The sequence below is a fragment of the Rana temporaria genome, chromosome 6 (assembly GCF_905171775.1).
Source record: "Rana temporaria chromosome 6, aRanTem1.1, whole genome shotgun sequence".
NCBI classification, from domain to species: Eukaryota; Metazoa; Chordata; class Amphibia; order Anura; family Ranidae; genus Rana; species Rana temporaria.
This window is the reverse complement of record NC_053494.1, coordinates 98,339,667-98,366,346: the sequence shown is the minus strand read 5'-3', so window position 1 is coordinate 98,366,346 and position 26,680 is coordinate 98,339,667. Positions and strand designations below refer to the sequence as shown.

Here is a 26,680-nt window from a genome sequence, read left to right as displayed (position 1 = left end):
ACTGGATGGATATCACACTCCTCTATCTTTCCCTTCTGTTTGCTGTGCTTAAAAACTCCCGCCCACATCCCCTGTATGCCGGGGAGAGTGGGCGGGGCAGACACAAGGAGAGGAAGAGAGGAGTAAAAGCAGCTCCTCTCCTCTAACTGGCTGTGTGGGCAAGCAAGGGGAGGGGAGAGATGTCAGAGCTGGCTGTGATACGCCCAGCTCATCTCTCTCTCTCTCTCTCTCTGGAGCTCTCAATGAGCTCCGATCTCCCTGCTGATCTGTCCAACTCGTGGCCGGGCGCTGTGCTGGTGGCAGAGCTTGCTGCGATCTGTGATGGCCGCACGGCACCCTATGTTGCCCTGCACAGCTCGCACACCGCAAAGGCCGGCCCTGGTCAGAGCGGACAGCCGTGCGGGGGGGAGGGGGGGGTCGTGTCGGCGCTGCTTCACACATAACACATGCATCACATAACGGTGCTCTTTGGACAGTGCAGGAATAAAATAACTAGCCGCCCAGCCCTGGCTGCCTGTCACCGACATCCGAGGTGGATCGCTCCCACCACCGCCCCCGCCCCCTAGTTTGCACAGCCCAGCGAATCAGGGCTGTGCAAACAAATGAGAAATGAATATTCAAAGTGTGGGAGTGACCCACAGGAGCCAGGGGCGGACACAGGAGGCAGGAGCAGACGGGGGAAGGATGCAGAAAGATGACGTTTCGTTACCAAGCTGGGGTACGAAATTCATAGCCAGGAATGACTGGCCGAACTTCCGGTTTCTGAAAAGTCGGGGATTGCTGCAGATATGACACTGAAGGTGAATTACATTGTTATATACTTTTTAAAGATGTTGCTAATTTTTTTAAAAAAAATTGCTCTGGAGTACTCCTTTAAGTGTCATGGATATGCAGTAATGTTTGTCAGCTTACCTTTCCTCCATGTGTTCACCTTTAGAGGCCAGCCACTCCCACCCCAGCCCATCAGAGATGTCTATATTAACCTGTGCACTGCAAGCCAGCCTTGCTGATCAATATTGTGCGTTTAGCTTTCGTGTGCGACTTGCTTTGTCTTCTACGCCTGATTCCAGTTACCGATCTTGGCTTGTTCTCGACTATCCCTGCCTGCTTGTGACCCTGACCTTTGGCGTGTTCTATGTTTATCCTTGTCTGCTAGTCGCCCCGACCTTTGACTTATCTCCTTAGGCCGCGTACACACGATCGGTCAAAACCGATGAAAACGGACTGAAGGACCGTTTTCATGGGTCCAAACCGATCGTGTATGGGCCCCATCGGTCAGTTAACCTTTGGTCAAAAAAATGATAACTTGCTTTAAAATTTAACTGATGGACGCCTAACCGATAGGTCAAAACCGATCGTTAGTATGCAAAAGCATCGGTTAAAAACCCGCGCATGCTCAGAATCAAGTCAACGCATGCTTGGAAGCATTGAACTTCATTTTTTTCAGCACGCCGTTGTGTTTTACGTCACCGCGTTCTGACACGATCGGTTATTTAAACTATGGTGTGTAGGCACATCAGACCATCAGTCAGCTTCATCGGTTAACCGATGAGAACGGTCCTTCGGACCGTTCTCATTGGATGGACTGATTGTGTGTACGCGGCCTTACCATCTCTTGTTATCCTGGGCTGCTGCTTCCTCTTTAACCTCCTGTGAGCATAAGCTATGAGACCCTGGGGGTCACGACCTGGAGCCAGTTGCAGCGCAGTCCATCCTCAACACTAGAGGCTCTGGTGAACACCTACTGGCTCTTAGACTCCATGCCCTGGGAAGTCTTATGCTCTAGCTCCCTGTGGGATGCGTGTTGGTGCTCCTGTGGACCTGCCTTTCTTAACCACACAGAGTTCCTTCCGCAGCAGTCAGCCGTAGGGTCCGTTACTTTAGCGGTGCACACCTGACCCCAACGGTGTGCATCTGTCACCTGGCCTCAGGTGACCTGACATTAAGGTTGTCTTGCAATTGCCTTAAGTACTCACCAACATAGGAAGTACCAGGTGTGACCAAGAGCTTCTCCGGTCTTGATATTTTTCAAACTTGACCACCATATCTAGGGACAGCTTAGGTATCACTGATGACATGGTAACGGCAGAGGTTAGAAGCAGGACAGATCACAAGAGAAAAGGACAGGATATACTGAAAATGTGCATAGCTCCCAACTGTCTCTGATTTCGAGGGACTGTCTCTGATTCATAATAAAGTCCCTCTTTCCACCTCATTTGTCTTTCATTTTTGTCTGATCTATACAGTTGTATGTTCTAAACAGACCCCCCTATCTCTTTTTATAATTCAAAAAGCGTTTTCCAGTGCTAAACCTTTCATCCAATGTCTAAATTGCTACTTTTGTAAGAGAATAGTAGTGGTAAAAAAAAGCATTTGTGGGTTTAACTAATCTTTTTTTTTCTTTGTACAATTCTCATTGTGTCCTATGCCTACATACTTTTACTAATTGGTGTCTCTCGTTCCCATCTCAAAAAGTTGGGATGTATGGATGTGTGCTGAGCAGAGAACTCATTACATGCTTCCTACTCCATGCAGATTCGAGCCACAATACAGTTTTTAATCGTACCCTTTAACCCTTTTGCTTCCATTTTTACAGCGCCCAGGCCATTTTTGCAATTTTTCCATTGCTTTTTTATTTTTCCCTTACAGCTTTCAAAAAGCTTAAAAAGAAGGTGCTACTAATTTTGAAGGTCCCACGAAATTTGAACAAATGTTCACCAAAGCAATATTTTTGCTAAAAATACACTAAAATCATTATTAGCAGATACAAACAGCAAATTTTTCTAAATTCCTACAAAATATAAAAGCTTAAACTGCACTGAGTTAATAAATGAGTACATTTTAAATTGCGCCTTTTTAAAAAATTGGACCCCAAATTTTCTTTGAAAATCTGGAGGTTTTCCTTTTGCACTCACAGCTTTCAGAATTTGTAAAATACCCCCCAAACCATACATTTTCTGAAAGCACATGGCCAGTAGAATAAAAAGAAGGTGGCACTGGGGCAGATTCAGGTACCGCTGCGCACTGCTTACGGAGGCGCAGCGTCCCGTTTTTGCCCATTCACGAAGCAGTAGCCACGTAATTTGCGTGGGCGCTCCTCAAAAATGCCCGGCGTAAGGGCGCCTAATGTAAATGATCCCGTGGGGGGTGGGAATCATTTAAATTAAGCGCGTTCCCGCGCCGAGCGTAGGGCGCACGCTCCGTCGGGAAACTTTCCCGACGTGCATTGCGGCAAATGACGTCGCAAGGACGTCATTTGCTTCAAAGTGAACGTAAATGGCATCCAGCGCCATTCACGATTCACTTACGCAAACGACGTAAAATTTAAACTTCGCGACGCGGGAACGACGGGTATACGTAGCATTGGCTGTCCCTGCTATTAGCAGGAGCAGCCTTATGCGAAACCCGACGGACGGAAACAACGTAAACTGCGTACGCAGGGCTCGCGTAACCTTGTGAATCGGCGTTAGTATGCAATTTGCATACTTTACGCTGACCACTATGTGAACGCCCCCTAGCGGCCATCGTAAGAATGCAGCCTACGATACGATGGCATAAGAAGCCTTATGCGATTCATATCTTAGGCTGCAGTCGGCATATCGAGGTTCCTGAATCAGGAGCATTCTAAACGCCGGCGCAAGTAAGCAATTGCGCTGCGTAACTATGGTTACGCAGACGCAATTGCTCTCTGAATCTGGGCCACTGATTTTTAAGGCAGCGCGATTTGCGCAAATGTTTATCAAATATTTTCGCCAAAAATACACTAAAATCATTAATAGTGGATTCACACATAACACAATTCCTAGTAATTATAAAAGTAAAAACTGTATTGAGTTAATAAATAAATATTTGTACATTTTGAATTGCACCTTTTTGTGAAATGGTGAAAACTAAAAAGGTATGCAAAACTGTAAATAAACAATTTACTCAAAAAATCCAGAGGTTACCATTTTTCCCCTACAGCTTTAAGAATTTGGAAAGACCCCCCCAAACCAGACATTTTCTGAAAGCACATAACCTGTAGAATAAAAAAAAAGTGCTACTTATTTTTTGGGCCCTGCAATAATTGCGCAAATGTTCAGATCGCTATTTTCACAAAAAACACACTAAAATCAAAATTACAAAGTTCCTGCTAAATTACTACTAAGGCACAGGTGTAAAACACAAGGCCCATTGGCCAAATCTGGCCCTCCAGACCATTTCATGTGGCCCTCGCAACTCTCATGCAGCTGCAGGAGAGCTCCAGCCCTCCTCTGGTCCTCCTAAAGACCCTGTACTTTCTGCTTTTAATCAATGCATCCATCTTCTTCCCAGCAGCAGCATAAAGAAAGGGGGCACTGTGATGTAAGGGAGAGTGGGGGACTCAACTTCTGATGGTGGGGTGGCTCTTGACATCTAATGTAAAGGGGAGGGAATGCGCTGGACATCAAATTTTACAGATACAACCGGCCCTTTTGAGGGCAATCATAATACTGATGCGGCCCACGATGAAATTGAGTTTGAAACCCCTGTATTAAAGCATTGGTCACATATGGCATACTAAAGTATACGCCATGGAGGGCCATGTTTACTCACATGCATCCTCATACAGGCAATCACATTTATGTCAGTTGGGATGCAACGGCTGCACATGCATAGCTGCTGTTCCCAATCTGAGATCTGTGTGGGTACATGACCCTGAACGCAGACAATGTAAGCTCAGGGACAACGGCTCTGTTTGTGCAGTTGCTACATCCCAAATGACATCAATTGAACTGGCTGCACAGAGATGCATGGAACACCTGTGCATACCTGTAAATGTACACTGTGTATGCCCTGTGTGAACAAGGCCTTAGGCCCCTTTCACACAAGCAGACCAATCAGGTCTTCCTATCCGTTTTTTAGGTGGGCCCAATTGGACCACCCATTGTTCTCTATGGAGAAGCTGATGTAAATGAACATGTGTCCATTTACACCTGCCTGCATCCGATCCAGTCCAGTCCACTATAAACAGATGGTTAGGGATCCAATTCCCCATTCATCTAGCACAGGGATATGCAATTAGCAGACCTCCAGCTGTTGCAAAACTACAAAGTTCCATCATGCCTCTGCCCCTGGGTGTCATGCTTGTGGCTGTCAGAGTCTTGCAATGCCTCATGGGACTTGTAGTTCTGCAACAGCTGGAGGTCCGCTAATTGCATATCCCTGAACAGATCGGATAGTATCCGGTGGAAATTAACAGGTGGTCTGTTTCCATCTGACCGCCCCATATAGAACAATTGGCTCTGTCCGCTCTGCACCAGCGGAGAGGATACAAACCTGTCATCCCCTGCTCAGCGGGGATCAGCAGACAGATCCCTAGCTGAGCAGGTGGATCTGATTGACAGAGTCTACTCCATGTAAAAGGGGTCTTTCAAGAGCGGCAGGTTCATTAAGGGAGCCGCCCCCTTGCAGGGCAATGACTCATAATTGGCTTGGGGCACAGAGCACTGCACCCCGAACCCACCTACTTGTGACAATAGCAAATGAATATTCACATTATTGTCTTCCCGCTTCTCCTGGCCAATCAGGACAAATCGGGTTGGCCAGGAGAAGCTGAGAAAGCTGTGAAGGGGTGAGTGTGTGTGTGTGTATGTGTGTGTGGGGGGGGGGCGAGACATCACTGTGGAGAGGCTGAGTGCAGGCGGACCTGTTTTCCAACCCCCAAAAAAGTTTAGCACTAGCCCCCATTGGCTTTTACCAGTTGGGGGGAGGGGGTCTTTGGTGAGATATCAGAGGTCTAAACAGACCCCCATATCTCTTTTTTTGAGACAGAGAATAGAACTAAGATATTTTCTTTTCTTTGTAGCACTTTATATGAATGAATAAGAAATCTGTATAGAGATTCCTAATTCATAAAAAAAATGACAGTCTGATACATAGTAACACTCGCGGTTATGTATCAGCTGTTGGTGATCAGAGGAGCGATCGCTGCCTATGTCCACTGTACTACAGGAAGATACATGTGTTTACCAAGCCTCCCCTAAGCTCCCACACTGCTCCCCCCAACCAAAGCTCCCCAGCCTGACAGCTCACTGGAGCTCAGTGCAGGCAGAAGCTGAAGGTGGTGGGAGGAAAGGAGGGATGCAACCGGGGCAGAGGAGGGATAGGAAAGGAGAGTGGGGGGGGAGTAGTTTTAGGTGGAAGGGAACAGCGGGAGGTGGAAAGGCAGGGGACAGGGAAGAGGTGGCATGGGTGGGGGGGGGGGGGGTCACATTTGATAATCACTCCGATAAGCAGGTTGTAATTCGCTGATCAGAGTTATAGAATTGTTCAGCAGAGTCTGCTGAACAATTCTGCAATAAGTTTATGGTCATCAAAGTGACCATGAACTAATAGGAGAGATGAGCTCCATACGGCGTACAGACCTGGCCCCCTGCAGGCACTTCTGTATGTCCATATGCCAAACGGACCTGGCAGTGAAAGGGTTGAAAAGATTTTCACAAACAAATTTCTAACTAAATACTCTTGTTCTGTACACAGAAGTTGCATAAGGAGACAGAGGCACAGCCACCAGTGTACTACCTGGTGGTGGAGCCTGATGTGTGAAAGTAGGCTTGCTCCTCTTACATCTCTGTCTCAGGAACCCTGATAAAGTGACAGGAGCACCTGAGTACAGAGTGAGCATACGTGTCGGACTGGTCATTCATTACAGGATGTGCAAAGACACCACAGGATTGTCAACTCTCGATTTGGGCAACCCAACACTCCTCAGGATCTATGTAGAATAACGATGACATCACACTCACTTAGGCCCAGTAGGTGGAAGCTAGGGAAAGAAGCATTTTGTTTAATATTCCCCTCAACCGGTATTTTTTTATGGGTAGTGTGGTTTTTTTTTTTTTAGAAAGGGCCTAGTTCGAATGTACTTCGATTTCTCTGCCTTTTGTTTTTTAGGTTGTGGGCAGGTGGGCTCAATGTTTTTGTGGTAGTCATGTAGTAAGGTGCGGTGCTTCTGGATCAGAGCCCAACACATAATAACATTTACCATGGTCAGAGTATTTTATCATACTCTGTGACCCCAAAATAGCCTTATTAGTTTTTTTTTTGATGCTGTACATACCTTGGTACAGCTAATTCATCCGTGGCTTCCGGGTTGCGAGTCCCGCGGGAGTGGGCGTTCCTAACATGCTGGTGATTGACGTTTTGACAAAAACCGAGCTCCCCCCGTCGCGTAAGCCGCGTCAAGATTGCCGAAAGGAGCCGAACGGCGATGCGCAGGCGCAGTATAGCGCCGACTCGCTGTTCGGCTCCTTTCGCCAATCGTGACGCAGCTTACGCGACGGGGGGAGCTAGTTTTTTGTCAAAACGTCAATCACCAGCATGTTAGGAACGCCCACTACCGCGGGACTCGCAACCCGGAAGCCACGGGTGAATTAGCTGTACCAAGGTATGTACAGCATCAAAAAAAAAACTAATAGGCATAATCGTATTGTAATGTGGGGGGCCAGTGTAATAAGAGAAAGTCGTTTTTAGGGTGAACCTCCCCTTTAATTAATGAACCTGTGGAGGGGATACCTCAACATTCACAGACTTATTTGCTTTACGTTTCCGGTGGCCAAAATTGCTATCGCCACTGCCTGGAAAAAAAACTGTGGTTAAGTTGATGGTAATGATGCATAAACTTACCTGGTGTGTGTCGGAGGTGCAGACGGAGTAGAGATCTCCATTTCTTCCCTTTTTTCATCTTTTCGGCTCTACCTACTCTTTCCATCGTTTCCTAGAGGATGGTGGGACTTGGGTTGCCTCCTCTCCCTGTTACTTCTATTAAGCAAAGTGCTTTTTAATTAAGGTGTTTGTTGGCATTTCTCTATTCTCTCCCTGCCCGTACAGGCAGGGCAAGAGGAGGGGTTCCCTCTAAGGGATGTTAGTTTCTCCCTTATATTTTCATTCACAATTTGGGTTCTCCAGCCTCCCCCCCCCCCCTTTTTTTTTTTTAAGTTTAGAACATTAATACGAATCCCTACTGGTGATCTTGAATGTCAGGCTGTATTTTTATTGTAATAATTGTTGTTAATGTATTGTTGTTGCATTGTTAATGCTGTATGCCACCTGCGTCGCGGTTTTGCACCCTGTTGATTCAAGCAAGGCCGGTTGTAAGCCTTATTTTTGTATGTTTCGGTCTACCTATTTACTTTTGTAAAACACACACACACACACACACAAAAAAAACAAAAACACGATTGAAACAAAGGGGAGGGGAGGGGAACCACACTGAATTGGACATTGTAACTTAAACCATATAAACAGATATCAAGCTGTGTTAGGAGGGTGGGCGATTGCAACTTAAAAGGATTTGTTATTCATTAAAAATGTTTCTTCACATCTGAAAGAACAATGAGATAATAAAATACCCACAATTTTTGTAAACTCTCCTGCCACAGAAGAGATTTAGAGCTAAACCATGTACAGTTTAAGCTTACCTTTGCTTTAAAAAAAAAAAAAAGGACGTCAGAAACACGAACATTGTAAAATAGTGAAAGAACACAGAACTGACACAAACAAATCATATGCTGAATACTTACTGTTTTGCCTGTACGTCTGACGCCGATTTCAGCTGCTTCTTCCAATAATTTTTTTAGCTTCCAGTTACCTTCCCTTATGTAAGGTGGACAGGTCATAGTACAACATTATATATGCCTTAGTTTACAGCTACCTGAACTTTGCTTTATTAACTGCAGCTTTGCAGAGTGATATCCAATACCTTTACATTCTTTTGCCTTGCTTTTCTTTGTGACAACAGTGTCTAAAATAGGTAGAACATAGTTCACTGGGAAAGAAAGGCACAGGCAAGTCATACTTTCTTGCACCCTTTTGGAACACACCTGGAACCTTTAAGAAAAAACGTATGTATCTTCAGCAATCTTTGGTCTGATCTCCTGAATTCACAGGTCCTCTTTGCCCTCTGCTTACTCCAGTGGCGGCTGGTGCTCAAAATTTTTTGGGGGGGGCTCAAACGAAAAAGAAAAAATTGCAGCCTCACTGTGCCCATCAAATGCAGCCACTGTGCCATCAATTGTCACCACTGTGCCATGCCATTAAACGCAGTCACTGTGCCATCAAACGCAGTCACTGTGCCATCAAACGCAGTCACTGTGCCATCAAACGCAGTCACTGTGCCATCAAACGCAGCCACTGTGCCATCAAACGCAGCCACTGTGCCATCAAACGCAGCCACTGTGCCACGCCATCAAACGCAGCCACTGTGCCACGCCATCAAACGCAGCCACTGTGCCACGCCATCAAACGCAGCCACTGTGCCACGCCATCAAACGCAGCCACTGTGCCACGCCATCAAACGCAGCCACTGTGCCACGCCATCAAACGCAGCCACTGTGCCAATTGTCCCCCACTGCGCCACATTGTCCCCCACTGCGCCACATTGTCCCCCACTGCGCCACATTGTCCCCCACTGCGCCACATTGTCCCCCACTGCGCCACATTGTCCCCACTGCGCCACATTGTCCCCACTGCGCCACATTGTCCCCACTGCGCCACTTCATGCCACTGTGCCAATTGTCCCCATTGTCGCCACTGTGCCCATTGATGTCACTGTGCTCTTCGTCGTCATTGATGTCACTGTGCTCTTCGTCGCTGCCACTTACCTTTACTGGAGTCAGCCATCCACGTCCCTCGATGTCTTCTCCCGCCCTCGATTAAGCTTCAGCCAATCAGGTTACCGATAGACAGAACCGGTGAACCTGATTGGCTGAGACGCCTGTCAGTCTTATCCAAGGAACGCACCGCCGGTACGTCCCGAGGATAAGCATTGGGAAGCCGACTACAGCCTGAGGGCTGTACTCGGAAAGTCTATCAGAGCCGCTGGCTCTGATAGGCACTTCGGTACAGCCAACCAGCTGCCGTTATTCAGGTGGCCGGCGCTCTAGGTCCGGCCATCTGAATAGACCAGCGGCAGTGGCGACAATAACAGATTCATGCAATGCAATGAATCTATGTTATTAGTCAGTGGCGGTGTGGAGCCAGAGGGGGCGGCGCTCTAACGCCCTCTATGGACGAACCGCCACTGTCTTACTCTGGTGGTGAGTGGATCCTAAAGCCCCATACACACTCAGTTTTCCTGCAGGTTTTTCTCTTCAGGTTTACCAAAACCATGTAGTGCAAGGGCCTGTCTGATTGCATACAAATTCAAACTCTTGAGGTTTGACCTCATATTAGATGGTTTTGGTAAACCTGAAGAGAAAAACCTCCAGGAAAACTGATAGGGTGTATGGGGCTTAAGGCTCTGTTCACACCCAGGCTGTTAGCCTCAGCTCTAAAAATGCCCAAAACAAATCCCATTAATTTGAATGGCCCCTGTTCACATCTGAGCGTTTTGTCATCTGAAGCAAAAGGGCTGAAGCTCAAAAAAGTACAGGAGCTTCTTTTTTTTGCATATTACAGGCTCTTTCTGCTTTTTACATTGGTGAACTTTTGACCTATACAAAAGCAAGGCAAAAATAAAAAGGCATGATTTTCTGCCTGAAAACAAAGGCCCAGATTCTCGAAGGCGTTACGACGGCGCAACACCATTAGCGCCGTTGTAACTCCTCATCTGGCCCCGGGTATCTATGCGACTGATTCTTAGAATCAGTTGCGCATAGGTACCCATTAGATCTGACAAGCGTAAGGCTGTTACGCTGTCAGATCTTAAAAGTAATTTTTTTTCCCGCCGCTAGGTGTCGCTTTTCCCCGTCGTCTACATCTAGGCAAATTACGTCGGGGCGACGTCATTTAGCGCAATGCACGTCGGGTAATTTACCCGACGGAGCATGCGCAGTACGCTCGCCCATTTGAATTGGGCGGGCTTGCGCCGAGCAATCTAACGATACACCGCCGCAAGTTTACAGGTAAGTGTTCTGAGAATCAGGATTTAAACCTGTAGACCTGCGGCGGTGTAACGTAGAGCTCATACATTACGCTGCCCAGGAGCAGCGCTAATGTATGAGAATCTGGGCCAAAAAGCCTACATGTGAATAGAGCCTAAATGCTACAGAGAGTGGCACCATGTAATGAATATTACACAAGGCTGCTCTTTTCAGCATTCTTCCTGTGAGTTCCCAGTAGAGGAAGGAGCATTGACAACTTGGATTCACAGAAAGTGGGCTGAATATTGCAGGGAATCATTAACCCAAAAAGAGAAGCTGTACCCCATTGTTGGATGGGTGAGACTGTGAAGACAGTGCTAAAGATTGGGTGAATGGGGGGAGTGGCCAACGACCATGATGTGAGGAAGTGCTTTGCCTGAGCTCTGTCCATGCTGCACACAATCCTACCTCAATCCTGCTGAACCGATTGCCATCCGAGGATTCCACCGATCCCTACAGCTTCCAGGAAGTCTTGTGCCCGTCGGGAGATGGTCAAATATGGCCCACCGATGGAGGAAGCCTCAGGATTCGTCCTGCAGCCCCCACCATGTGAAACTGGGAAAGATGGTGCTGGTCACCATGCTGCAGGCTTATGCAGCCAGCCATCCTCCTCCAGGGCTACACCGAGGCAAAAACCAGCAGGGAAGGGTGAGTCACACTGTTCACCCCCTATTCTGAGCCCAGAAGACCCCTTCCTCATATCACCAGCCAGGGACTCTGACCATGAGAACACTGACATGGATGCTGCTGATGTAGGCCCCACAGAGCCATCCCTGTCTCAGATCATGGCTGCCATCCAGCATAGCCATGCATCCCTGACCACTCAAATGGATTCTATTAAAACCGACTTATCCTTTCTGAAGCAGGATGTCCACAACCTCAGCCATAGAGTGTCTAATGCTGAACAACGCATCAGTACACTAGAGGATGAGACCCGTCCATTGCAGGGCTCTGTCAGGGAGCTGCGCCAGGCCCAAGAACACACTACAGATAGACTCACTGAAATGGAAGACCGTTTACGGAGGAGTAACCTTCGCTTCCTGGGGTTCCCAGAGGGGTCTGAGGGTAGGACCCCAGAAATGTTTATGGAAAGATGGCTGATCTCCACGTTTGGCTCTCCCACCTTCTCGCCACTATTCGCCATTGAAAGGGCACACAGAGTCCCCATGCGCCCCCTTCCTCCTGGGGCCCCACCACGGGCCATGATTATCAAGCTGCTTCATTTCAGGGACAGGGAGGCTGTTCTCAGAGCTGCCAGGGAGAAGGGAAGAGTGTCCTTTAATGGAAGCGGAATAACCATTTTTCCTGATTTCTCAGTAGTCACACAAAAGCAACGGGCCACCTTCATTGCCATTAAACGCAGGCTCCGTGAGCTTCAGCTTCCCTACGGCATGCTGTATCCTGCTCGTCTGAGAATCATCTACCAGGGCAAGGCCTACTTCTTTACTGATCCTAAGGAGGCATCCCACTGGGTGGACACCCTGGGACGTCCGGAACGCAGGAACCAGGACCGAAGGTCGCCCCCACACTGAAAGTGAACATGCTGAGTGTACTTTCCTTGACAACCCTTCTCTCAAATATTTTGGGGTGGTGGGGTACTCCCCTGTGCCATTGTTTGCACACTATTTGTCCAGCCTGGAGGGCTGTGGTCATCCTGTTCCTGCTGATGCATTTACTATTATTTTCTTTGCCTTTTCTACCCCCATTTTTTGAACACCTTACCTGCTGTTTTTTGAATCCTCCATCCTGATTCGGGATCACCTGATATGTTTGTTCTGTGTGGTTGCGGACAGCAGCCAGCCAGCGTCTCTACCACTTCTCAGGGATTGTTGTTGGGGGGTTTTGAGTCATGGCCACCCCGCCTTGCAATTTTGGTTTTGGGAACAAAGCTCTCATATGTTTGGGTTTGGGAGCCGGGAGGGTTAGGGTGGGTTGGGCTGTTCAGGGACTTTTGTTCGGGACTGTTTTTGTGTTTTTTGCACTTTTTCTGAAATGCTGGTACTTGTTGTTGCATGTCTATCTATGGGCCGGACTAGCTGGCCTTGCTACTATGCACCTGATATTATGTATTGCTGGAGCATTGTTATATGTTTCTGACTTACTCCTTAGTGTACGCATCCCTCGTGGTGCGTCGGGCGCCAGTTTCTGGCCACTCCCGGCGTGCGGCGAGGAATGGGTTCCTCCAGCCATACACTACATGCTTTTTCATGTCTAAATTACGTTTTGTGTCGTGGAATGTACGGGGGCTTAATTCAAAAGTGAAAAGATCGTTGATGTTTGAATATTTGGCACGTCATAATCCGCATGTGATCCTACTCCAGGAAACCCACCTCCAGGGCTCTAGAGTAATGGCCCTTAAGCGGGCAAAAATCGCTTATGCTCTCCACTCCACATACTCTACTTATGCCAGGGGCACTTCCATTCTTATTGCCAAATCTGCACCAGTTAGCATTAAACATGTTAAGCTTGATCCTAATGGTTGCTTTGTGATTGTCGTTATGGAATTCATGGGTAAACCATATACGTTAACTAGCTTATATGCTCCGCCCCCATTCACTAAAGTATTCTTTGAGCGGGTAATGAACTCCATATTGGCGATAGCGGAGGGTCCCTTATTGATAGCGGGTGACTACAATACAGTATTGGATAATTCCATAGATAGGTTGCGTTGCTCTACACTACCTCCCACCCCCTTGGGATCCTTTTTAACTCAATTTGACTTGGTGGAGGTCTGGAGGTGGAAGCATGCGGATGGGAGGGAGTATTCTTGTCATTCTGAGTCTCACGGTACTTTATCCCGTATTGATTTATGTTTGGTCTCGTCAGATCTGTTGAATTCGGTGACTGAGGTCAAGTACCTCCCTAGGGCGGTGTCTGATCATTCCCCTTTGTTGGTGGACCTCGCCCTGGGCACCTCTCCCTCCTCCTATCGAGTGTGGCGACTGAGCCCGTTATGGTTGGCGGATGAGGTTGTGGTGAACCAGTGTATGACAGAGATGGGTTCTTACTGGGTGACTAACAGGCAGAGCGCCTCGGTTCCGATGGTGTGGGACGCCTTTAAGGCCACCACATGTGGCTCTTTTGCTGCGGCCATTGGTCAGACGCGCAAGGCCTCGCTATCGAGACTGACAGATGCAGAGAGGTCTCTCAGAGAGGCAGAGGCCGCTTATTCAGCGACCCCCTCTCCTGAGACACACGCTGCTTGGAAGCATGGGGCCAGGGAACTGGACCTGGTGCTTTTGGAGCGTACTCAGAAGAAGCTGCTGTATCAGAATCAGCGGATCTTTGAGTTTGGAGATAAAAACAGTCGCCTCCTGGCGTATCTCTCCAGACCGGACTACCAGCCTTGTAGTATACCTAGGATTAAGGATTCCGGGGGAATTGTAGTAGAACAGAATAAGGAGATCATGGAGGCCTTTGTCACATTTTATTCTTCCCTTTATGCTACTAGAGCACATTACACAATTGTGGAATTGGATGACTATCTTTCTGAAATCTCACTGCCTAGGCTTCAGGCCCAACAGGCGACACTCCTTGACGCTCCTCTGACGGCTGAGGAAATTGGGGAGGCTATCCAATCCTTTGCCAGAAACAAAACACCGGGATTGGATGGTTTCCCCATCGAGTGGTATATGCAGTACAGGGATCTGCTTGTGCCTCATCTGGGCAGGGTGTATGATTTTGCTATCAGGACGGGGCAGCTGCCGCCTTCTATGTCAGAGGCACTGATTGTCCTTATTCCTAAGCCACACAAGGATCACCTCCTCTGTGAATCTTACAGGCCGATCTCACTCATTAATTCGGACGTAAAAATTCTAGCAAAGGTACTTGCCCGGCGACTGAACACGGTCATTACTACCATTATTGGTGCAGACCAAACCGGGTTCATCCCGGGGCGATCGACCTCCATCAACCTACGTAGATTATTCACTAATCTGCAGGCAACCCATGAAGAGATGGGCTCTAGGGCCGTTCTGTCCTTAGATGCACATAAGGCATTTGACTCGGTCGAATGGCCTTATCTGCTGGAGGTCCTGGCGAAGTTTGGATTCGGCAATACCTTTATCAGGTGGGTGCAACTACTGTACTCGAAGCCCACTGCTAGACTAAGAGTAAACGCAGCCATATCTGATCCCTTTCCAATAAAGAGAGGCACCAGACAGGGGTGCCCTCTGTCGCCGCTGCTCTTTGCGCTGGCAATAGAGCCTCTGGCGGCGTTGGTGAGGTCCTGTGGGGCAGTCGCGGGGCTGACGATCGGGGGTCTAGAGGAGAAGGTATCTCTCTACGCTGATGACATGTTAATATACTTGTCGGACCCCCAGTCGTCCCTCCCGGCCCTGCTGGATCTCATTGGGAGGTTTGGCCACTTTTCGGGATTCCAGGTTAATTGGGACAAGTCCATTCTGTTTATGATGGACCAGGCGACGTCGGTCCGGCTACCACCATCTTGTCCACTACAGATAGTCAGCTCCTTCCGGTACTTGGGAGTCATAATACAACATCCCATGGCCTCCTATGTCAAGACTAATTTAGACCCCCTCATAGGGCGCTTGAAAACTACTTTCAAAACCTGGGCTAATCTTCCATTAACATTACTGGGTAGAATTAATATTTTTACGATGATTTTCTTGCCACGATTTCTGTATGTTTTGGGTAATTCGCCAGTGTATGTCACAAAAAATAAATTCAAAGAGATAGATTCCATCCTCACCTCCTTTTTGTGGGGAGGGGGGGCGGTCAGGATTGCCAAGGACACCCTTCAGTTACCAGTACTGGAGGGCGGATTGGCCCTCCCCTGCCTTCAAATGTATTATATTGCCTCTCAATTGGCCCACGTACACTGGTGGTTTTACCCCGAAGCCAACAATGCAGCCACTGCATTGGAGGCAGCCATCCTCACCTCCTATGAATCCCTGCAAAATTTGATTCATCGTATGTCCCTTGGGGGGCGGGAGGGAACGAGTATTATAGCTATGACTCTACGGATTATTAAACTCACTAAATTGCAAGTCCCCTCCAGCAGTAATACATACTCACCGAACACTCCACTGTGGGGTAATCCGAACCTTCCGGAATTTTTCCGTAGATCGGATGGGGGATACTGGTCGAAAAGGGGGGTAAAAACTATTTTACATCTGTTCTCAGGCAATGTGTTTCGTACTTTTGAGGAATTTCGTAGAGACTATAATCTGCCACGCACGGCTTACTTCCTTTACCTACAGATACGCCACACTGCAGCAACGCAGTTTGGCCTTCGTAACATAGTCATCCAGCTTTCTCGGCTGGAGCGACTACTAACTGACCCCTCGCACACCAAGTTAGTCTCCACATATTATGGGTCTCTCCTGCACACTACGACTCAAAGGCTGAGCAAAGCGGCTGCTAGCTGGAGAGCCGACATCCCTGAACTGACGGAGGAGATCTGGCAGGAGGTATTGCCCCTCCAGGTCCCTTCTGTCATTTCGTCCCGTGACAAGGTAATACAGACTAAACTGTTATACAGATCCTACTTCACACCATGCTTACTGTTCAAACTGAGCAGAATCCCCTCAGCGCTATGCTCCCGATGCGGCGCGGCCGATGGCACGTTCTTTCATATGATGTGGGAGTGTGCTCCGATTAGGAAGTTCTGGTCGGAGGTCACGGCCTTCATTAGCTCGCTGACTGAGATACCCAATATATGTAATCCTCTGAGGTGTTTACTGGGCCACATTGATGACGAGACTATATCTAAGAATATGCAAACCTTCCTGCGGATAGTACTGTTCTATGCTAAGAAGTCTATAACCTTCCACTGGAAGTCTCCATCCTTACCTACCATTACCTTTTGGCTCACCACCATCAATCGTGCTATACCGCTGTATAAGATGACATATGAGGCCAGAGGGTGTCCAAAAAAATTCTTGAAGGTCTGGGGCTCTTGGGTTGATTCCGAGAGCACCATACCTCCTGCTCCTTGAACTCTGACTGATGACTGATACCTCTGCCCGTTGTACCATACCTCCTGCTCCTTGAACTTTGACTGATACCTCTGCCCGTTGAATAGATCTAAGTGAGTAAATTAAAGATTCTGTTGTTTTTCTCCCACCTTTCTCTGTGCGTTTTTATGAAAATGCTCAATGTGTACCAGCTACCAAAGTTTTGTAAAATGATGTACCGGGCGATGTTCGCCTAGGATGTGTGTTTCTTGTATTGTCTGTTTTGTATGTACAAAAATTTCAAAATAAAAATTTACCTTTAAAAAAAAAAAGATTGGGTGAATGTAGTAGCGAAGGCTACTTTTTATTTTTAGCTTGATGAAAACTCACAGTGCTGGGGGTACATTATACAATTTCTTCTATAGTTTTCCTTTAGATTTACCAAAAGCATATAATATGAAGTCAAATCTAAACACTTAATTTATGTGAAATCAGGCAGGCCCATGTACTACATAGTGGAAAGTAAATCTAAAGGAAATTGAATAAGAAAATTGTATAATGTATGGCCAGCTTTAGTGAGCGTATTCCTAGCACAGAACAGTGATGCTTGCTGTATGTATATGTAGGGTTGCCACCTTTTCTTCAAGGCAGCTTCGGCGCACGGCAATTTTTTTGTAGTACACGCGGCTATAGAATTGTAAAATACCTGGGATACCTTTTGGGTTACCCAAAGAGAGTAGTAATGAGGTGTGCTACGGTGAACAGTGGCCAAATTGCATTAACAGTGGAGGGGGGGGGGGACTTAAAGGGGCATGGTTAAATAAAACAAAAGCATTCGTCAAACAATAAAATATGATTTGATTAATAAAAGAAATGTTAGTTAAAAAATGAAATTAGCCTACCTTAAAAGTGGACACTGTCGGTCAGTAGGGCAGTGGGCGGTGTCCGTAGGGCAGAGGGCGGTGTCCGTAGGGCAGAGGGCGGTGTCCGTAGGGCAGAGGGCGGTGTCCGTAGGGCAGAGGGCGGTGTCCGTAGGGCAGAGGGCGGTGTCCGTAGGGCAGAGGGCGGTGTACGTAGGGCAGAGGGCGGTGTACGTAGGGCAGCGTTGTACCTCCATCCAAAAACCTGAATCAGCTCTACTGAACCCAACCCCATACAAACTGTTCACAAAGTGGCACCATGCATTCTACAACCCTTTCGAGCACCTTTTAATTACAAAAAAAATTGCCAAAAAATTCAGGCACCCCACAAATAGAGAAGAAAATAACAGATTAAATATCAGACAGTGCCCCCCAATAGAGACCTCCGTTACAGTGAGACAAGAAAAACCTTACCTTCCAGGAGCCACTGCAAAGATGTGTGTGTGAACCTGTTAGGGGGGGCAGGATTTGTAATGCCACGCTTTCGCCTGCAAAAGCATCACTGGTTGCTAGGACATCAGTCCAGTGGTCCTCCATTCACTGTCTCTGGTGGCATCGGTGCTGGCAGCTGGGTGGGAAAGAGACACAGTGCACAGACAGACAGTGCAGTGTGACCCGGCTGCAGGACATTAGCCCTGCTGGAGAGGGGGAAGAAAGGAGGGGGTTGCATGCTGTTTGGGGGGTAGCTGATAGAAGGGGGGTTGGCTTATAGAGAGGGGCAGGTTGACAGAGGAAGGGGGGTTGCTGACAGAGAGGGTTGCTGACAGAGGGGGGTTGATAGGGGGGTTGCTGACAGAGAGGGGAGCTGACAGAGGGGAGCTTGCTGACAGAGAGGTGGGTTGATAGGGGGGTTGCTGACAGGTGGGGTTGCTGACAGAGAGGGGGGCTGACAGGGGGGCCATGCTGACAGAGAGGGGGGCTGACAGGAAGGGCTTGCTGACAGAGAGGGGGGGCTTGCTGACAGAGAGGGGGGTTGCTAAAAGAGAGGGGGCTGGCGGGGTTGTTGCTGACAGAGGGGAGCTTGCTGACAGAGAGGGGGGTTTATAGGGGGGTTGCTGACAGAGAGGGGGCTGTTGCTGACAGGGGGTGCTGACAGGTGGGGTTGCTGACAGAGAGGCGGGCTGACAGAGAGGGGGGACTGACAGAGGGGGCCTTGCTGACAGGGAGGGGGGCTGACAGGGAGGGCTTGCTGACAGGGGGATGCTGACAGGGAGGACTTGCTGACAGGGGGGGCTTGCTGACAGGGGGGGCTTGCTGACAGGGGGGGGCTGATAGGGTGTTGCTGACATAGAGGCGGGCTGACAGAGAGGGGGGCTGACAGAGAGGGGGTGCTGACAGGGGGCGCTTGCTGACAGAGAGGGGGGTTCGCTGACAGAGAGGGGCTGACAGTGGGTTGTTGCTGACAGAGAGGGGGACTGACAGGGGGGGTTGCTGACAGAGAGGGGGGCTGACGAGGGGTCGCTGACAGAAGGGGGCTTGCTGACAGAGAGGGGGCTGGCAGGGGGTTGTTGCTGATAGGAGGTGTTGCTGACAGAGAGGCGGGCTGACAGGGGGGTTGCTGACAGAGAGGGGGGCTGACAGGGAGGGCTTGCTGACAGAGAGGGGGGCTGACAGGGGGAGTTGCTGACAGAGAGGGTTGACAGGGGGGCTTGCTGACAGGGGGGTGTTGCTGAAAGAGGGGGCCGACAGGTGGGGTTGTTGACAGGGGGGGTTGCTGACAGAGAAGGGGGCTGATAGGGGGTGTTTCTGACAGGGGGGTGCTGACAGAGGGGGGCTTGCTGACAGGGGGGGCTTGCTGACAGAGAGGGGGGGGTGACAGGGGGGGCTTGCTGAGAGAGGGGGCCGACAGAGAGGGGGGCTGCTGACAGAGAAGGGGGCTAACAGAGAGGGGGGCTGACAGACGGACGGGTGGAAGAGCGGATGACACAGAGACCTCATCTCAGTCAGGAGAAACACTCAAACACAGCGTGCCCGGCAGGGGGGCAGGACTCCGGGTGGCCACGATCACACAGTCCAGCCCGCCTTCACAATCCACATGTGACCAATCACAGACCCGAGCACCGCACCCACATGACTCATTTAGCCAGTCACAGGGTGCCCGCTGCCCGGCTCTTAACAGTGTACACATTGATGGCGGCGGGCTCGGGAATCGATCGATGTGCCATTCTAGATGTTGTGTTCGGGGCCACAGTTGAACTGTTGCTATATGTGTCTGGGTTTCAGGCGGGTTGAAACCCGGGCACATGTGTCAAAACCCGGACTGTCCGGGTCAAAACCGGACAGATGGCAACCCTATGTATATGTAGCATCACAGCATTAAAGCCCTCCACCATGCTGCCACAAATATGCATACAGCCAGCAACAGTAGGTTAAACTGTCAAGCCAACCTTTTTGTTTTTTTATTTTGCGCATGCGCAGTAGGGACCTGGCCGTGAAGCTGAAAGGCTACAATGCCGGGTTCCCCCATTCAGCAATGGCGGCGGCAGCACCCAAGCAGCCGATTGAAAACATGGGCTGCGGTGCTAACATCGCTGGACTCCAGGACAGGTAAGTGTCCTAATGTTAAAAGTCAGCAGCTACAGTATGTAGCGGTGGGCGAAACACCTCTTTAAAGGGTTAGTTCACCTTCATCAAAAAAACTCCCTATGCAGATAAGGGACATCTGCACATAAAAAAAAAACATGCAGCTTTAACTAAAGTTGAAAAATGCCCTTGCTATAGGTGCAGGGCATTTACATCAAACATTAAGCCTGACTGGAATACTCCCAGGACGTTGGCAAGTGAGGCTCGGTCATTATCATTTCACCTCCACCATCACAAGAATCAGATGCTGAACTCAGCTACTGCACCAGGGAACGCTATAGTGAGATCGAACAAAAACGTTTTAATCAGATCTCACCCGATCCGATAGGATAAATGACGAATGTATCGCCATACATCTGATTTTAGCGGATCGGATGTCAGCGACATGGTCACAGCTGACATGCGCCGCTCCATAGACTTGCCTTGCCCAGGTCCGCCGAAAAAACTGACAGGCGGACCTGAATGCTTCCCCTGTGGGAAAGGGGCCTTAAAGAGACTTTTTCCTCAAACATTCAGGTCAGGGGCGAGCAGGAGATGGAGACAGTTGGGCGTGAATCAATTTTCCTTGATTCACTTGTGGCATGAAAATAAACATTGCCAGGAATCTTGCTTAACTTCAACATTATCGATCTTCTTAATTAAGCTCATGTCACAACCCACCTGTACCAACCGCAGGGATCCTCGCACTATGTCAGTCCTTGAAACTCTTGTTGGTGGCCTGTGTGAGTATAGTGAGGGCTCTAGCACATGTCTGATGACATCCTCATATCAAGATGGTGGCAGCGAAGTGCTTCCTGTTATAGACAGCAATTGCATTACTTCCACCAACCCTCCAGAGGTCATTTCCTGTTTAACCGCTTCCATACCAGGCACTTACGCACCTTCCTGCCCAAGCCAATTTTCAGCTTTCAGCACTGTCGCAATTTGAATGACAATTGCGCGGTCATGCTACACTGTACTCAAATGAATTTTTTATCATTTTGTTCCCACAAATAGAGCTTTCTTTTGGTGGTATTTGATCACCTCTGTGATTTAAATTTTTTGCGCAACAACTAAAAAAAGACCGACATTTTTGAAAAAAATTAAGTTTTTATTTTTTTCGGTTAATTTTTTTTTGTAAATAAGTTTTCTTCTTCAATTATAGGCACTGATATGGCGGCACTGATGGGCACCGATGAGGTGGCACTGATGGGCACCGATAGGCGGCACTAATGGGCACCGATAGGCGGCACTGGTATGCTGCATTCATAGGCGGCACTGATGGGCACTCATAGGTGGCACTGGGCACTGTTTGGCAGCACTGATGGGTATTTATGGGTGGCACAGATGGGCACTGGGCATAGATGGGCACTAATGGACACTGAGGGGTGGCACTGATGGCATTGCTGGGCATCATTTTAGCCAGTGCCCATGTTGCCAGTCAGTGCCCATTTGTGGGCACTGATTGGCATCGATTGTGTTATTTTCTTTTTTTATTGGTGTTTTTTTCCCCTTTGTTTTTTGCTCTATTGAGCACTGGGGGGCACTCCCTGGTGGTCCAGTGTTGGCATCCGAGGAGGGGGGCTGAGTTGATAAACAATCAGCGCGAACCCCCCGTCAGGAGAGCCGCCGATCGGCTCTCCTCTACTCGCGTCTGACAGACGATCAACGGCTCTTCCTGTTTACATCTGCCGGAGGCTCTTTACCGAGATCGGTGATGCAGGGTGTCAGACTGACACCCCGCATCACCGATCGACGGCATGAAATCCTGCAGGACGTCAATAGACATCCAGTCAGGATTTCACAACCACTTCCCGGACGTCAATTGCCTATTGACTGGGCGGGAAGTGGTTAATCACTATAAATCTGAGAGGTTCCAGAGTGTGCAGTTGTTTTAGAGCTACCCACAGTGTGTACCTGGGCCTTGCTGTGTGATATTGCAGCCTGACCTTTGCTATGTTTATTGACTCTGATCCTTTGCTGCCTGCCCTGACCCTCTGTAATGTTTGACTTTGATTATTGTTTTAATTTTTTTATGGTTAAACTGGATGGATTTGTGTTTTTTTTTCAACCTAACTATGTAACTATTATTAGACTTTCCATTTTTGTAGCACGTTTTTGCAACTGACTTCACCTCTAGAATAAACTTAACCAATATGGCTGAATCAGAGGACAAGACCACGATATATGAGCATGTGTTCCCTCGCCCCCACAATCTCTCCAACACAAAGTGGATACATCTACATGAATGTGTTCATATATCAAACAGTATGGTCTTCTTAATCTTTCATAAAATAGAGTCCTATTGCAACTATATGTGTAAATTCTTAAACTGTGGACATCCGTTAATATCAATCATCACCGTGCTCTTCTAAAGACGTTGCTTGGTTGTTCACACCTCCACCAGCCGTTGTACCTGCTCACCTCAACAATGAGTCAGATAAACTCAGATGTAAATCTTTAAGCCCTGGTTCACACTGGGCTGCCGGAATGAAGCCGTGTGAGTTCAGCTGAACTCGCTCGATTTCACTCCCGCTGGCAGTCCCGATTTTGGTCGCAATTACAGAGACATCTGTGCAGGTGTCAATGTAAATTGCAAAAAGTAGTACAGAAACTACTTTTTGAAATCTGCGCAGAGCCGCACCGATTAGGACATGTCATTGCCGGCAAATGCCGCCGTTTTGACAAAACGCACCAGTGTGAACCAGGGCTTACTCCCATTACTCTATGGTTTCTCTCATCCACAGTGGATCAGTTGTTCAATATCAGCCCTCTTCTGCTTTACCAGGCTCCTGTGTAATAGGTAAAGAGAAGAGTGTAGAGGGGAGTAGCCGAGCCCGTTAAGTCATGCAGCCACAGGGGTGAGAGAGCAGACGCTATTGATTAGTGTACATGCTGGTTTGATTGTATTATCCTGTAAGTGTGTTTTTTTTTTAGCAGGGTTTTAATAAATCTTTTGAAGCGTAGAGCACTATGTATTTAGAAGAGCACGGTGGTGATTGATATTAACAGATGTCCACAGTTCGAGAATTTACGCACATGGCATAATCCAGCTGGGCAGTGGCTCGGGAATCAGCACACAGTCCAGCTGGGCGGCAGGCTGGTCACCCACGGCAAGCTTGGCAGGTCACCCACGGCAGGCTTGGCAGCAGCATAGAGAAGGAATGAACAACACCATTGGTAGGCGACAGCATGGAGGATGACTGGATGTCATCGGCAGCTGTCAGCAGCATTGAGGAGGACTGGATGTCTTCGGCAGCAGTCAAAAGCATGGAGGACTGGATCTCATCAGCAGCATGGAGGAGGATTGGATCTCATGGGCAGGCAACATGGATATTGGCAAAGTTGTAAAGCCAGGAGAAAAAATTCAAGTTAGGCTTACCGGTAACTTGTTTTCCAGAAGTCTTTCAGGACAGCACCTTGAGATATCATGATCCTCCCACTCCATCAGGAAACACCTTCTTTCATCCTTTTAAAAGGAGGCCCCTCCTTGCACTCCTCAGTTGTTATAGAGAAAACCTCCGGCCCCGGCTGGAACACACAAGCATATATGTTAGTCACAGCATAGTACATCACAAACAATAGGGCGGGTCGTTGCTGTCCTGAAAGACTTCTGGAAAACAAGTTACCGGTAAGCCTAACTTGAATTTTCCCGAGGCGTCTTTCAGGACAGCACCTTGAGAGGACCACAGAGACTTACTACCTTAGGGCGGGACGACAGCTTGTAGGACCTTCCTGCCAAAAGCCTGATCACTAGCTGAGGCGAGGTCCAACCTATAGTGTCGCATGAACGTGTGGAAACTTGACCACGTCGCTGCCCTGCAGATTTGCTCCGGCGTGGCACCAGCTCTTTCTGCCCAGGAAGTTGCGAGAGCTCTGGTCGAATGGGCACGGATACCCTCTGGCGGAGTCAGGCCTGACTGTAAATAAGCCTCCCTGATAGCCAGCTTCAGCCATCTAGCTAGTGTTCCCCTAGATGCCTGCTGACCCCTTTTGTTACCCCCAAAAAGGACAAATAAAGAATCCGAGCGTCTAAACGGGTTTGTTATTTCTAAATAATACAACAAGACCCGTTTGACATCCAACATCTGAAAAAAGAATTCTTTTTCACCCGAAGGGTTAGAACAAAAAGTGGGAAGTACAATGTCCTGTACACGATTACTGTTAGAAGCCACTTTGGGCAAAAACTTAGGGTCAGTTTTAAGCACTACCCTATCTGAAAATATACATAAATAAGGCTCCTTCACTGACAGGGCCTGCAACTCGCTGATCCTACGTGCTGAGGTAATAGCGATTAAAAATAAAGTTTTAAAGGTAAGGTTCCTAACTGAAGCTTCCCCTAAGGGTTCAAAAGGCTTGCTTGCCAAAGATCTCAAGACCACTGAGAGTTCCCACTTCGGGAAACCCTTTAACCTTGGTGGTCTAGACCTCAAAAGAGATCTAAAAAATCTCACCACCAAGGGTTCTATGGCTACAGATCTTTCCAAAAAAACTGAAAGTGCGGATACCTGTACCTTAAGGGTGCTAACAGCTAAGCCCTTATCAGCTCCCTCCTGTAAAAATTCCAGGATAGATTTTAGTTCCCTAGGGTCCTGACTCGAAGAGCTACACCAAGAGGAAAAAACCTTCCAAACCTTGGTGTAAATGGCTCAGGTTACTTTCTTCCTGCTGTTGAGTAAGGTGGAAACCAAGCGGTCGGAGAACCCCTTTCCACTCAGGATTTCCCTTTCAGAAGCCACGCGGTCAAGGACAGCCGTGCCACATCTGGGTGAGAAATTGGACCCTGAACTAGGAGGTCCTGCCTGAGGGGCAGGTGCCAGTAAGGCATGGTTGACAAGGCTAGAAGCGTTGCAAACCATGCCCTCTTGGGCCAGAATGGGGCGATGAGAATGACCGGCACACTTTCTCTCTGAACTTTCCTCAGAACTAGGGGAATTAGCTGAAACGGGGGAAAGGCAAGCAGAGGCGGAAATCCCAGGGATGCGACAGAGCGTCTACCCCTAGGGACCCATCCCCCCGACTCAGAGAAAAGTATTTTCCTACCTGGGAGTTCTCCCTCGAGGCAAATAAGTCTACCTCTGGGAGACCCCACCTGCTGGTGATCTCTGAGAAGACCTCCGCATTCAGGGACCACTCTGACTCCCGAATCTGGTGTCTGCTTAAGAAATCTGCCACCGTATTGAGGGACCCCTTTAGGTGTAGGGCTGTCAAGGAGAGCAAATTGCTCTCTACCCAGGAGAGAATCTCTGTGGCAAGGGACAGAAGCGAAGGGCTTCTTGTACCCCCCTGCCTGTTCAAGTATGCTACTGTTGTAGCGTTGTCCGATAGGACCTGAACATGATGGCCTCTGAGAAATGGAGCAAACTCCACTAGTGCCAGGGCCACCGTCTTTAGTTCCCTCCAATTTGAGGAACGCATGGCTTCCTCCCTTGACCACCTCCCCTGTGAAAATTTCTCTTCTAGGTGCGCTCCCCATCCCCAGGCGCTGGCATCCGTGGTGCGCCTCAGTCCCACAGGGAAGGACCACTCCAGACCCTCTGCAAGCACTCGCTGGTTTTTCCACCAGTAAAGGGATCTTACTACCCGGGCCGGTATTTTTACCCGGGTGTCCAGAGAACTGGTTTTCCGATCCCATGTCTTTAAAAGAAAAGCCTGCAGGGGCCTGAAATGTAACCTCGCCCATTGGACCGCCGGCATGGTGGAGGTCAAAATTCCTAGGGATGCCATTACCTGTCTGACCATCAAAGACTGATGGGACTGAAGCAACCGAACAGTGTCCAAGACCTTGGATGCTTTTTCTGGGGGGAGAAAAATTCTCTGGTTCCGCGAATCCACCTGGTATCCCAGAAAACGAATCTTCTGAGAAGGAACCAGGGCGGATTTTTGAAGGTTTAAAATCCATCCTAGGGATTCCAAATGGGTTCGCGCCAGAGAAAGATCCCTCAACAATTTTTCCTCTGAGGGAGCAAAGAAGAGGAGGTCGTCCAAGTAAGGGATGACTGCTATTCCTTGTAGCCGCAATGGGGCTAAGGCTTCGGCCAGCACCTTCGTAAAAATCTGAGGTGATGATGACAGCCCGAAGGGGAGGGCCCTGTACTGGAAGTGCTGAACTTGACCCCCCATCTCTACCGCCAGTCTGAGAAACGTCTGGGACTGAGGGGAGATAGGTAAGTGAAGGTACGCATCACTCAGGTCTATCGACGCCATGTAGCAATCTGGCGTCAGTAGATTCCGGATTGAGAATATTGAATCCATTTTGAATCTCCTGTACAGGACACATCTGTTTAAGGGCTTTAAGTTTAATATCAGCCTGAACTTCCCCGTAGGTTTCCTTACTAGGAATACATGGGAATAGAACCCTCTGCCCTGTTCTACTAGGGGAACCCTGACCAACACC

At 48.7% G+C, this 26,680-nt stretch overlaps 1 protein-coding gene across 2 annotated transcripts in view; it reads right to left on the bottom strand.

The window, feature by feature from the left end:
- Positions 1 to 21,083, bottom strand: part of LOC120943647 (acyl-coenzyme A amino acid N-acyltransferase 1-like) — a 62,456-nt gene extending 41,373 nt beyond the window's left edge. Inside the window, exon 1 of one of the 2 annotated variants that reach the window (XM_040357055.1) lies at positions 20,965 to 21,083. The gene's annotated coding sequence lies outside the window, so the exon portion shown is untranslated. Of the gene's footprint in view, positions 1 to 8,543; positions 8,653 to 20,964 lie in introns of those variants that run through there. The other variant, XM_040357054.1, reaches the window with a different exon arrangement.
- Between the last annotated feature and the right edge of the window lie 5,597 nt (positions 21,084 to 26,680).